This window comes from Pezoporus wallicus, unplaced genomic scaffold, assembly GCF_028554395.1.
Source record: "Pezoporus wallicus isolate ANWC-B61680 ecotype Strahan unplaced genomic scaffold, APGP_CSIRO_Pwel_v1 contig_6427, whole genome shotgun sequence".
Lineage (NCBI taxonomy): Eukaryota > Metazoa > Chordata > Aves > Psittaciformes > Psittacidae > Pezoporus > Pezoporus wallicus.
In genome coordinates, this window is record NW_026639823.1 from 497241 (window position 1) to 509280 (window position 12040).

A 12040-nucleotide genomic window follows, 5' to 3' on the forward strand; every position below is an offset into this window, starting at 1 on the left:
TACAACTGTTTGTGTAGTCTCAGTTTTGCCGAGCTGAGCTGTGTTAGATAACTGCTATTATTAGAAGTGTTTCAGCTGTTGGATTCATTTAGACAGAACTGGGTTAGAAGCAATTATGCATGCCATTAGTTGACAGTTTAGGTAAGTCTGTAACCTCCAGTAGTGATGAAATGGGCAATGGGATCAGCAGAAAGTGGAGTGATAACCTTTTAATCTGACACAATTGCTGGCCAAATAGCCTTACTTAGCATCAAGGGCTCTACATGGGGCAAGTTGCATTTGTTAATACTGAGCTAACACTGAATGTGTTGCTGTTCTACATGCTACATCTTAAAAAAGTGGCAGAATCAGACTTGCAGTTATGCTCCTAGTTTTTTGTTACATTAGGAAAGTAGTCTTCTGTCAGCAAGGGATATTGTGTAACTAGAGCAGTCAATGGCTAAAAGCTCAGGGTGGTTACCTTCTTGTTTATTAGGTAGTGAAAACAGTTGTTATGTTTTACTAAACATTAAGAGTGAGGGAGACAAAAGAACTAAGATGAGGTGAGTTACAGCAGGCTACAGCATCTTACTTGTGTGAAACTTTCACCGAGTATGTGAGAGAGAAGAGATTGGAAGAGATGTTGTAAGCTGAGCAGTTTTCCTAATAACCTATTCCTAATAATCTATTAGTAAGTGAACTGAAAATTGCACATTCTTTAATGTAGGACATTGTTTTCAAATTTGACTATAAGAAGCCATTCTGGTGTCAGGTGCTAGAATAAGAAAGAACTAAGTGCACAGAAATTTGGAAACCAAAAATATGTGTCTATGAACAAGGAGGTAACCTTTAAAAAGCTACAGAAGTTTTACACTTCAGAAGTTAGGCACTGCAATGTTAATGCAGCCAGAGGATGGTATTGCAGATGTAAATACCATCTAGTATAGTATAGCAAGGTTTAGGAAAAGTCTAAATTAATTTTAAAAATAAACCTCATTTTCAATGCAAAATTGTATTTGCACTTTTAAATTGATGATAAACAGGTTTTCTGAATTACATTGTTTTAATTTTCTCAGCCTAGCTCTGTTTTGTTAGGCTTGTCACTGGGCTGTCCAACCTGTGTTGCTGCACAGCTTGGGGCAACCTCCCCATCCTGCCTGAGACAGGACCTATAGGAGGTGAGGTGGCATTGAACATGGAAAGGAAATTCAGTCCCTCTGTCACATGGGTGACTTTCATACAGCCTAGAAGAAAAACAGAAACCAAAACCAAATTCATTAGGCGCAGGTGCTTGGAAGCATATTAGCATTTTCAGGTTTACTTAGACTCGTGCCTGATTAGTTTAGTTGTTGTAAACTTATCTCAAGGGAATAAAGTATTGAAAAAAAATCCCTTTTCAAATATTGTATTTAGGAGGTAAACCAGCAGATCTTAAAAGAACTGCTGCAGTCCAGGAGAAATGGCACATTCTCATGTGAAGGATTATCCTATTTTTTCCTGCAGGAAAGTGGTTCCATTACAGGCAGAAAAGGAGTAGAACTCTTAAGAGGCTGCTTCTGACATTTATTATCAGTATTTAAGCATGGAGGTGATTAAACATCGACTTGCCTCTGAAGGTGGCTAAAGGACATGTAAAAACCAGGCAAAGATACTAATTTTGCATTACAGCTTTTTCTAAGCAATGTAATCCCAGGTATGTCCTACTGACAATAAGCACTGTCTTGCATACATACAGATTGACTAAAATGTAATTCTGGGCATTAAACATGGTACGTTCCAGAAGGGTAAGAATAGTGAAAGATCCAGTTTTAGGAACTTTTTTTAAAAAAACATGTTCCTGGCTGATAATTCTGCCTTGAAGAATGAAAAAATTCCCAAGTTCTAAAAGTTATACCCCACCCCCCACCCCCCCCGTTAGGAAAAACAATTAAGCACAAACCTAGTCTAGGACTTAGTGAATGGAACAACTGATCGCGTATTTAAGACCTGTTGACAAGAGCAGCATTTCAGCGTGCGTGTTGAAGCATGTGTGCTTTGGTGGGTACAAGAACTGTTTCTTAGGCTGACTGCAGTGATAGGAGAAAGGGGAAAAAAACCTTGTGGGAGGACTGAGTTTCTTTGTATTTCTGTGCATTTCATTTTGTAGTTATGTCCCAGTTCTGTGAACAGATGTGTTTTTATAATCAGGGGAGACTGCACCAAAATGAACTGTCGTGGTTTAAACCCTAGCCAGACAGCTTGTTCACTCACTCCCAGTGAGTGGTGCTGGGCTGGAAGCAATCGAGGCCTCCCCCCCAGGGCTCTCCCCTTCCCCGCTCCTGGAGGGATGGGGAGGAGGATCGAAAGAGTGCAACTCCTATGGGTTGAGACAAGAACATTCCAGCAACCAATGTACGACACAAATCACCACTGCTACCACCAATGACAACAATGATAAGAGAAAATAACAAGGGAAGAGAATACAATACCACCCGCCGAGAAACAAGTCCAACCCAGAAGACCCCGTGTCCTTCCGGGTAACTCCCAGTTACCCCCCTGGGCATGACGTGCTGTGGTATGGAATACCTCTTTGGCTAGCTTGGCTCAGGTGTCCTCTCTCTGCTTCCTCATGGCTTCCCATCCTCCCTGGCAGAGCATGAGCCTCACAAAGTCCTTGGTCAGGGTAAACATCACTTAGCAACAACTGAAAACATCGGTTTCACCAACACTGTTCTCAGGCTGGAAGTCAAAACACAGCACTGCACCAGCTACCACAAAGGGAAAAACATGACTGCTACTGCTGAACCCAGGACAATGGGCATCTGAAATACCAGGAACAGCAATAAAAACTGCTGAAAAAGGGTGGACACACGTGTCATGAGTAAAAGGACCCATAAAAGAATGGAAAGTTGTGGCTGAACCTGGAGACACCAAGCTAACCCTCAAGAGGACTTAAATAAATAACTGAGGGAATTCATATGGACTCTTGTAAATATTTTATGGGAAAAACAGATACAATTGAAGTAATTTTGATAAATAATAGGATAAGGACCAATATCAACCCATGTCCTATCTGTAAATGTTGCAACCTATATATTAGGACAAGGTATCCCAAATACTCAAATTACATTATTACTCATAGAGAAGACCAAGAACAATTTCTGAGGACTCGATTTCAGTTCCTTTGCATTCGGTGTGAAACTACCACCTCGTTGGAACAGTTGTTGTGGGTCGAATACTACTACCGTAATAGCTGACGGGAAATATACCTCTGACCTACTAGAGAGGGCAAGACCGGAGGGAATCGATGCTGCAGCTGGAAAGGTCTGCCGAGGGCTGCAACCCCTGGGGCTGTGACTGCTGAGCATTATGATCCTGACCGGACCTCTTTTGGTGTTGGTTCTGATAGGAACCATATGGGAGAATGCCGTGGCTTCTAAAAGCATTCCCAACAACTGTAGTGAATGCATTACCACAACTAGATGAAGGAGAGTAACCTCTCAGACTCTGGTCTATCACACCGTGTATAAATGTAAAAGAACAATAGTCAACTACTGTATACATAATGAAACCAAATATGGACTTTGTAAAGAAAGAACAACTGAAACGATATGTTTTAATCCAAAAGAACTCCCCTATCAATATTGGGTAGAAATAAGAACAAACTCAGCAAAAGGAAGACTAATAGCAGAAAGCCAAATAACAGCTAATTTAAGTCACCCTGTATGGTTAACTTTTGATGCCTATAACGCTATTAATGATGATTTTTATTCCAACTGTGGAAACTTGAATTGGAGAAGAAATTATGGGGGAAGTATTCAATTCCTTTTATCATGAAATGAAAACAGGAGTCCAATATGAAATTCCCACAGTTGCTAAAAATCTCTTTGTAAATCTTGCTAAAAATATAGCTAAAGCATTGAATGTAACCTAGTGCTATGTTTGTGGGGAAACCCACTCATTGATGATATTAAAGACTAAAGTGACTCCAATATTATTCACAGCTCGAAAGGCAGTTATTAGATTAGAATCCAAGACACAAATCAATAAGTTACATAAAAACAAATGGGGGAATTGTAAAGAATACGAGAATGATTCGTGTCAAGAACTTAGGAATCGTTGTTACCAATGCACCTGTGACCAGTGTACCATGTGTGGAATGTATAAAAATGACCTTAATTATAATAAATGTTGCTGTCAATGTAATGATGGGAAAGAAGAAGAAACAAGGGAATAAGCTTGTCCCCTCTTTAATCATTTAGACTGTTAAAACAATAAGGAACGCTTTTAGCTTTGTTTAGCTGCTTGAATGCTTTAAGGGGGTTAGGTAACCAAGGAGACACATCCTGTTAAATATATGGGTCTAAGATTGCGGTTAAGCTTGTGATAGACATCTTTCTGTTAATGTATTACCAAGAAGTTTCAGTATGTTTCTTTACCTGGAGAGAAGACCCCAGCAATGGGACAGAAACAAATGAAAAGGAGCCACATTGAGTTTCAGGCAAAGAAGACAACAGGATTGGCTGAAACTCAAAACCAGGAACTGAAACCCTGAACCGAGAAGTATAAGAGACTGTACCCCAAAAACCCCAGTGTGCGTTGTTGGTGGAGCAGAGACTCCCCGCACACCCAGCGCTGCTTGCTTATTGCCTCTTGATATTAATCAATTGCAATAAAATAATTAAATCAGATCATGGCCAAGGCTAAATTTGGAAACATATATGGAGCTCTGAAAATAAAAATGTATACCCTTTCTGAGAACCAAAGCAGACATTTTTATTAGAAGTTTATTGTGCTGACTATCTCATGTTGGTGACTGTGGTGACTCGTTTTCTTACAGCTCTGTATACTTAGCAACAACAGCAATAACAATGTAATTTATTTATATAAATAATTCTTGAGCTCACAAGCTGAAATCAGAGGAGTTCATAGTCTCAAGTACCTTTTCCTGCAGTCTTGCCAGATGCCAAATGTGACAGAACTTTCAGATCATACATCTGGACTGGAAGTCCAATATTAGTCACTGAAGGTCCAGTTCAACTGATTCACAGTACAGAAGCACAAGAGGTTTCCTTGCAAAGAAGAAAAAGAGCTAGTCACACACTGACTGGTTTGGTGTTCAGGAAGGAAATAAGTATGAACTGCATGCTCCGGACAGGTCATATCCTTCTGATAATGTAAATCAGGATGAAATGTTTATAACAAGCCTATTACATCAGCTGAGCATTTAAAAATAAATAAGCACAAAAAACATTTTGAGAAAAGATTATTGACAATGGTGTCAATGAAGGGAAAGGAAATGAAATCTGAATTTTGTAGTAATTTCCACAGAATTTATTGTTTTCAAATGGTTCTTCTACATACTAACACAGAAATTATTCCATACAAATGCTATCTGTCTAGCATTTTAGCATTAAGCAAGATGACACAAGTCACATTAAGTTTTCAAGATGCTTTTAAAATCAAACTTTCATTTTGACCAAATCCATACAGATCTGTGAACTACAAAATTATATCCCCAAAAGCTTAGCTTCTGATAGCCACCTAATAAACAACTTGCAAAGAAATAAAAAAAGAAAAAAAAAAGAAGTGAGAGCACTTTCACAGTATGAAGTGCTTTTGCACAGATTGTTGAAATATTTAAGTTGGGTAATGTGGCCAGTAACACAAGTGTGAATTGGAAGGATGTCTACCAAACAGGAATATTAATCATTCACTACAATCCCAGTTTTTCCAGGTAAACAATTCCTGTTACTAAGACGTGCAAAACATTCTTGCAGTCACAATATAGCTGCTTTAACTTTCTTACCAGCATCTGGAAGCTGAGCCCACTTTCATTCACATAGTATTTTTATTGTTACCTATTCATTAAAGTCAAGGGACTTTTCTTTTAAGTAGTAAAAAGGTGAACAACTTTCACTTGTGTTCTAGAAAGTAGTTCTCAATAACTAAAATAGCATCCCTGAGCATGAATTCTTTATTATTCCTTTGATATCTTTAGCAATTGCATAAAAATCTTAGCATTTGCAATCAAAATACAAGGACTGTCTTCATACTGTTGTACCTATGTAAAGAGAACAGGTTCAGTCTTTCACTCTGACCAGTCTTTTTATCTCTTCTGTATAAATTATGCTCTATTGATGGAGTAAATAGGGTAAGAAAACTCCCTCATATATACTATTCTGTTTTATCAGGATCAGCACCAAGGTGCATGATAAAAAGAGCAACCAGGCTTCAGGATTCTCTGCAGCTACAGGTAAAAATACTTATCCACTTCCTGCCTCAATTAAATTCAAACAAATGCTAGATTCTTTACTAGACAATTTCACTGATGGCTTTTTACACCACAGGGACATGTAAGGCCCACCTGTAATGATGTGCCCTGTCCCCAAATTAACTTTTTTTATCAACTGTAGGAAAAAGAAAAATCACATATAAACAGGAGCCAGGCATAAATCTGCACTGCAGTCACTGGATGTGATCTTATTTCACTGAAGGGAAAGGCATGGGATTTTATAAACTGTTTTAAATCATCAATCACTCTGAGATTATTCTACTCATGTTCTGTAATCTCTCCTTACTAATGCTCACATCCTATTTATTGCCTTAATAAAAAAAGCATTAACTTCAGAGCATATATTACTGCAATTCCATGAAAACTGCAAATGTGAAGGAAAAAAAATACTCCTTTTATCCATCACACAGATTTTGGAGCATCTTATCACATACATGAATTTTATGTGAAAACTGCAGTAATGCTCTGAAATAAATAACATTGTAACCACACTGCCATATGAACTATATTAAAACTGACTCACTGTATCTAATTCTGTGCTGAGGATCATCTGCTCCACCAGTGTGGAACATTGTCATGTTTCAGTTACAAACCCCTACCGCCTTCTACCTAGGTAGGACCAGAAAAACACTTGGCTTTCCCAGCCAAACCACCACATTGTCATTCACCTTAAATCCTCAATGGGGATGGCAGCTGCAGCCTCATTGAAAGCAAATGACTGTAGTTCACCTCTACACTCAGAATATAATGCTCACCTAGAAAAACAGCAGTGCAACGGCATTCAGCAGAAAGTCGTGGCTGTTAGGCATACAGCTCTTTAAGCAGGGCTTTGCACAGTAACCCCCTCTGTTCTAACACAATTAAGACATCGCCCTTTTTTGCAAGCACCACCCAGCAAGTTAACTTCTATTTCATAGTTTCACCTTCTGAAATATTCCCTCCAATTCAGGAGAATGTCTTTGGAACGTCTTAATATTATGGCTTATTGTTCTATATGACTCTCAGTTGGAACAGATTTAGATAGCTCACCACTGAAATTAAAATTCAGTGGGCCAACAGAAAACCACAAAGTCTCGGAGGCAGCAGAGAAAACTGAAAACATTGGTTTATATCATCATTTGTAGGCGTCTTTTCACATATATGGAGGCTTCATAACAGCCTGTGTTGTTCCTTCAGAAATGTTGGTTTATTTACCAAAATAAAGGTTTCCTAGATGAAGAGTAAACAGAAACACAGATATAATCCTAAGAGTGCTGAGATACTTTATACAAGTTCACACTTCTTGTAAATCTCATTTAAAAGACTCTTTTTTGAATCATTTACTTGTGATACCAAAAAATAAATAAATAGCAGATATTCCATGCATGCCGCTGAAGCAAGATCATGGCCTGAATCTGGTTTTGTAAGAGTATCCACTGTGGTTCCTTCATCAGGAACCATTTGAAAACAACACCCCAAGCTAAACTGCCTACAAGTTTTCCAGAAGCCTCATTTTTTCATCTTTACTAAACATTCATCTAGAAATAATTCAATACTTTCCATATCATATAAAAGAAGCCCTTTTTTAGGTAAATACATGAATTAATATAAATTAGAAAAAGATAAGTCTTTGAGTTGCAACTTAGATAGCCTGTAAAAAGACAAGATTTGCCCTGCTACATTACAATCTCTCAAACCATGCTAATCCATAAATTTTATAATCAAGATACATCTACCAGAGCTTTTTTCCCCTAGCTTACTCCATTAGTGATCCAATATATGAAGTAATTTACATTAATAACCATAATATTATATAGAATATTTATTTTAGAATGAAAGCAGAGAAATAGAAAAACCTTGATAGAAGTGGATATAAAAGTGTTTCTAAAGAATCAAATTTAAATAGCTGTAACACAGCTATTTAATTGTATGTATTTGTTAATACAAATCTAATGGCTTCAGTGTAAGGAAAATATAAAGAAAACAAAGCACAAGATTTTTAAAAAAGTAAAACCAGAATTATCTAATTAACAGTCTAAGGCTTAATGTCCCTCTGATGAGATATAATATGAAGTCTTATATCAGTTAGCTTTGAAGTTGTATTTCAGTAGCTAAGACCTGTATACAGATTTTGATAGTGATAGTAGATATCCTAGTGATAGAGGGTCCCTTGGGCCCCTTGTATCCACTATTCTTACCTTCTTTCTTTCCACTTGACTTGTATTTAGCCATACTGTGTTGTCTGTTCTTTGTTGAATAACTCTCCACAGTTTTCCTTTATATTCTCTTTTCAGAACATTAAATGTTCCATCCTTCATCTGCTTTCTCAACAACACAGACAGGGCATTTTAATTCTTTCCTGTATACTGTGATACACAGCAACAAATCTGAGGATTTTACAAGGAATCTGAATCAACTGTTATTTTTATTGTTTTGCTCAATCAAAGATGATGCATCCAGAAATTAACCTAAAGGCAATCAGATCATTTTTGTCTATCAAATACATTTTTACTGCCACACTCTTAGCATATCTGAAACACAGCATGATTGTGGCTATACAAACAAGTTACGTCAAATTGGACTAAAATGACAGACTTTTAGTGCAGAAGCTGTTCACCATGATACAGCCATTCCCTTTCTCCACAGAATGTGAAAAACAGTTTCTTGATCTACAGATCGTGCCGTCTTACTAGAGGCAACAGTGTGACCACAGGCAGCCGCAAAAAGGCTAACTAGTCTGCTCTATATTCATAGCCAGCCAAAATAACTTCTCTGCACAGCCATATAACAAGAACAAAGTCCTTTGGCAAAGTATCAAATTATTTCACAAAGTACATCTTTTAGCATTCCCAATACAGAAAACCTGTTATGGATGCATACTAAAGATTTTTATGGGCATATAATGCCATACGTAACTGACCATCTTTGTGCAGCAAGTATGATTGATCATAAAGTTGAGATGCTTTGGCAAATTTGTACTAACTATTCATTAGAGAGAGCATGATCACAGTTGGATCTTGGCATTCCTGCTGACCACAGTAATAAAAACATTCAGACTCATCAGCAAAACCAATCAATTCACATGAGTACACGCACATACACGTCTTTGTTAGGAATCAGGCAAACTGGTGGGTTCTTGGCAATGTGGCATTGACATTTATTTAATTGTACCCATTATATGTCTAACATATGTCAGACCTTCAACTCTGGCCTACCTAGAACTCTTCCAGAATAACAAATTATTTTCACTAGTGAACTAAAAAAAACCAAACCCAAGCCAGGACAAATAATGAGTGGGTTCCTTTCCTACGTGCCATAACACAAATTTGCAGGTCAATAACCCTGCCTCCCACTACAGTTTATAATGCCATTGAGACACACAAGGGTGCTAACGCAGAAGCACACAAGAATGCCATCATTCTATGTTATTTCACTAAGCATCACAGATAAAAAATAAAGCATTGAATTCACAGCAAAATAATTTCATTTCACCTACCTGCAGCTACACATTAATCAGTCTCTAACTTGGTTATCATAACAAAATAATTTCCCAGCACAAACTCTAAGCTTCTTGACTGCTGAAGAAATTGATCTAGGAAATAACTTTTGGTATTTTTAAACATCTAATTGATTCTGTGGCTCTGTGGTTCATAAGCAATACAATAGTATTTAGAATAATCATGACCAATGTGGAGATCATTTCACATGCCTTTCCTATTTGCATAAAAATCTCATCTGCCTTTTCACTTGCTCCAGCTTTTTACAACATTTTTTCTGGTTTTACCCAAATTACCCCAGATGTGCTGGACAGGCTCCACAGCCAGTGTGTTTCCACAAATGCCGTATTCTTCTTCAGTCATTCCTCTGCCACTACTATGACTGTATTGACAGTTTTTCACCACAATGCATCTAAGCAGCTACGGTTAGCTATTGCCCTTTCCAGCTTTACTATTAGAATGAAGCATCACTTTATGGAAGCATAATGCTGCTTATTATTATTAATTATAATAATTGGTTGTTCAGATAAACACACAATTTTTCTTAGAGGAAAAAATTATGTTTATGCTATTCTAACTTGCTATTAAAATATTATTTTGAATATGTCTGTCTGATTACATGGGCCCTCAGTCAAAAAACCCTTCACCTTGTGTGGTTTATTTTATATATTTTATTTATATTTATTTATATATTTTATATAAAAATTGCCATTTTTATATGGAAAAGCAATATATCTAAAATACTTTGCACCAGCTTAGCAGAAGATGCGTATTGGTTCTCTCAGAAGCCAGCCCTTCACCACTTTGGATTTCTGGCCTCTCCCTGCTCACTTTCAGAAAACGTGAAAATAAAGTCCAGTGTACTCTGTTCTTGTCAGAAAGAGACATTATCCCACCCAATGCATAAATCATGTGTTTTTCCTGTATCTTCTGGTGTCCTCATACTTATTAGTGGCCAAATAAACTGTTCCTCAAGGACTTTTATACATTCTTTTTTCCTTCATTTGTACCTGCAAAGCAGCTGTGATTACAGTTGTGTCACTGCTAAATATGCCATTAATTACTCTAGCAACCCATTATACCATACTCAGAACAGACTGTAAACATTTTATGTCATTAGATTATGCACTGAGCCTTTTTCTCATATGGTAACATAACTCTATTTATAATATGTTCTGCATAATTAGCTACTAATGAGGCTCTAACTTTTACTGCTCTAAGGCCTAAATATCTGTTCCTCTTTCTATGTATTAATTTTTTGCTGTCTCATTAACACACTAAAAAACCTGAAAATTGTATTTTAATTAAAAGCTAAACTACCTCTGTCTAGAGACACTAATGAAAAGATACACACCAAGGGAAACACAAGAACTTTGTCAAGAGTACAACATAGATGTAGAGCAGAAAGAGTAAAACAAAAAGCACAGCTCACTCTTATTTTGAAGGGCAAGGTCTTCTATACTTTTTCCTCTCATTACTTCCTCCTTTTCTTTTTTTCTGCCTCGTGACCAACTCATCTTTAAAACATAACCATGAGAGGAGTTTGTTTTCCAAAATTTTAAAACTGTTACTTTTATTGATTCATAGGACCTTAAAAAGGCTAGGAGGATTGACCAGGTTAATAAATGGTTGGAAGGGTGGTGCCATAGTCAGGGGGTTGGGTGACGTGAACACAGAACCCAAGTTAGTAGGCCAGGTCTACTGGGGGCTGGCGGAACTGACCTGATGGATAAGAGCGGTTTTGGTAGGAGGCTTGCCAGGCTGGTCAAGGATGCTTTAAATTAGATGTGTTGGGGGTGGGGGCATCATTCCATCCCAACACACCCAGTCAGTTGCCAACACCTATAATAAATGCTCGGAGCAGTGTAGAGATATTCCAGCTGCTCCAGCCAATGAGCCAACTTCATTTGGAGCTTGGCTTAGATGCCTCTATACAAATGCCCGTAGTATGGGGAACAAACAAGAGGAATTAGAGATGTGTGCACGTCTACAGGGGTATGATATAATAGGCATCACAGAAACACTCCTATTACTGGAGTGTTGGAATGGAAGGTTTCAGGCTCTTTATAAAAGACAGGCCCGGCAGGCAGGAAGGGGGAGCTGCTATTTATGTTAGGGATAGGCTGGAGAGTATGGAACTCTGTCTGGGGACAGGTGAGCAGTCCACAGAGAGTTTGTGGGTCAGGGTTAAAGGGAGAACAGAGATGGGGGACATTATTGTGGGGATCTGTTACAGACCGCCTGATCAAGAGGAATATGTGGATGAAGCACTCTACAGATAGGAAAAGCCTCACGCTCACAGGCCCTTGTT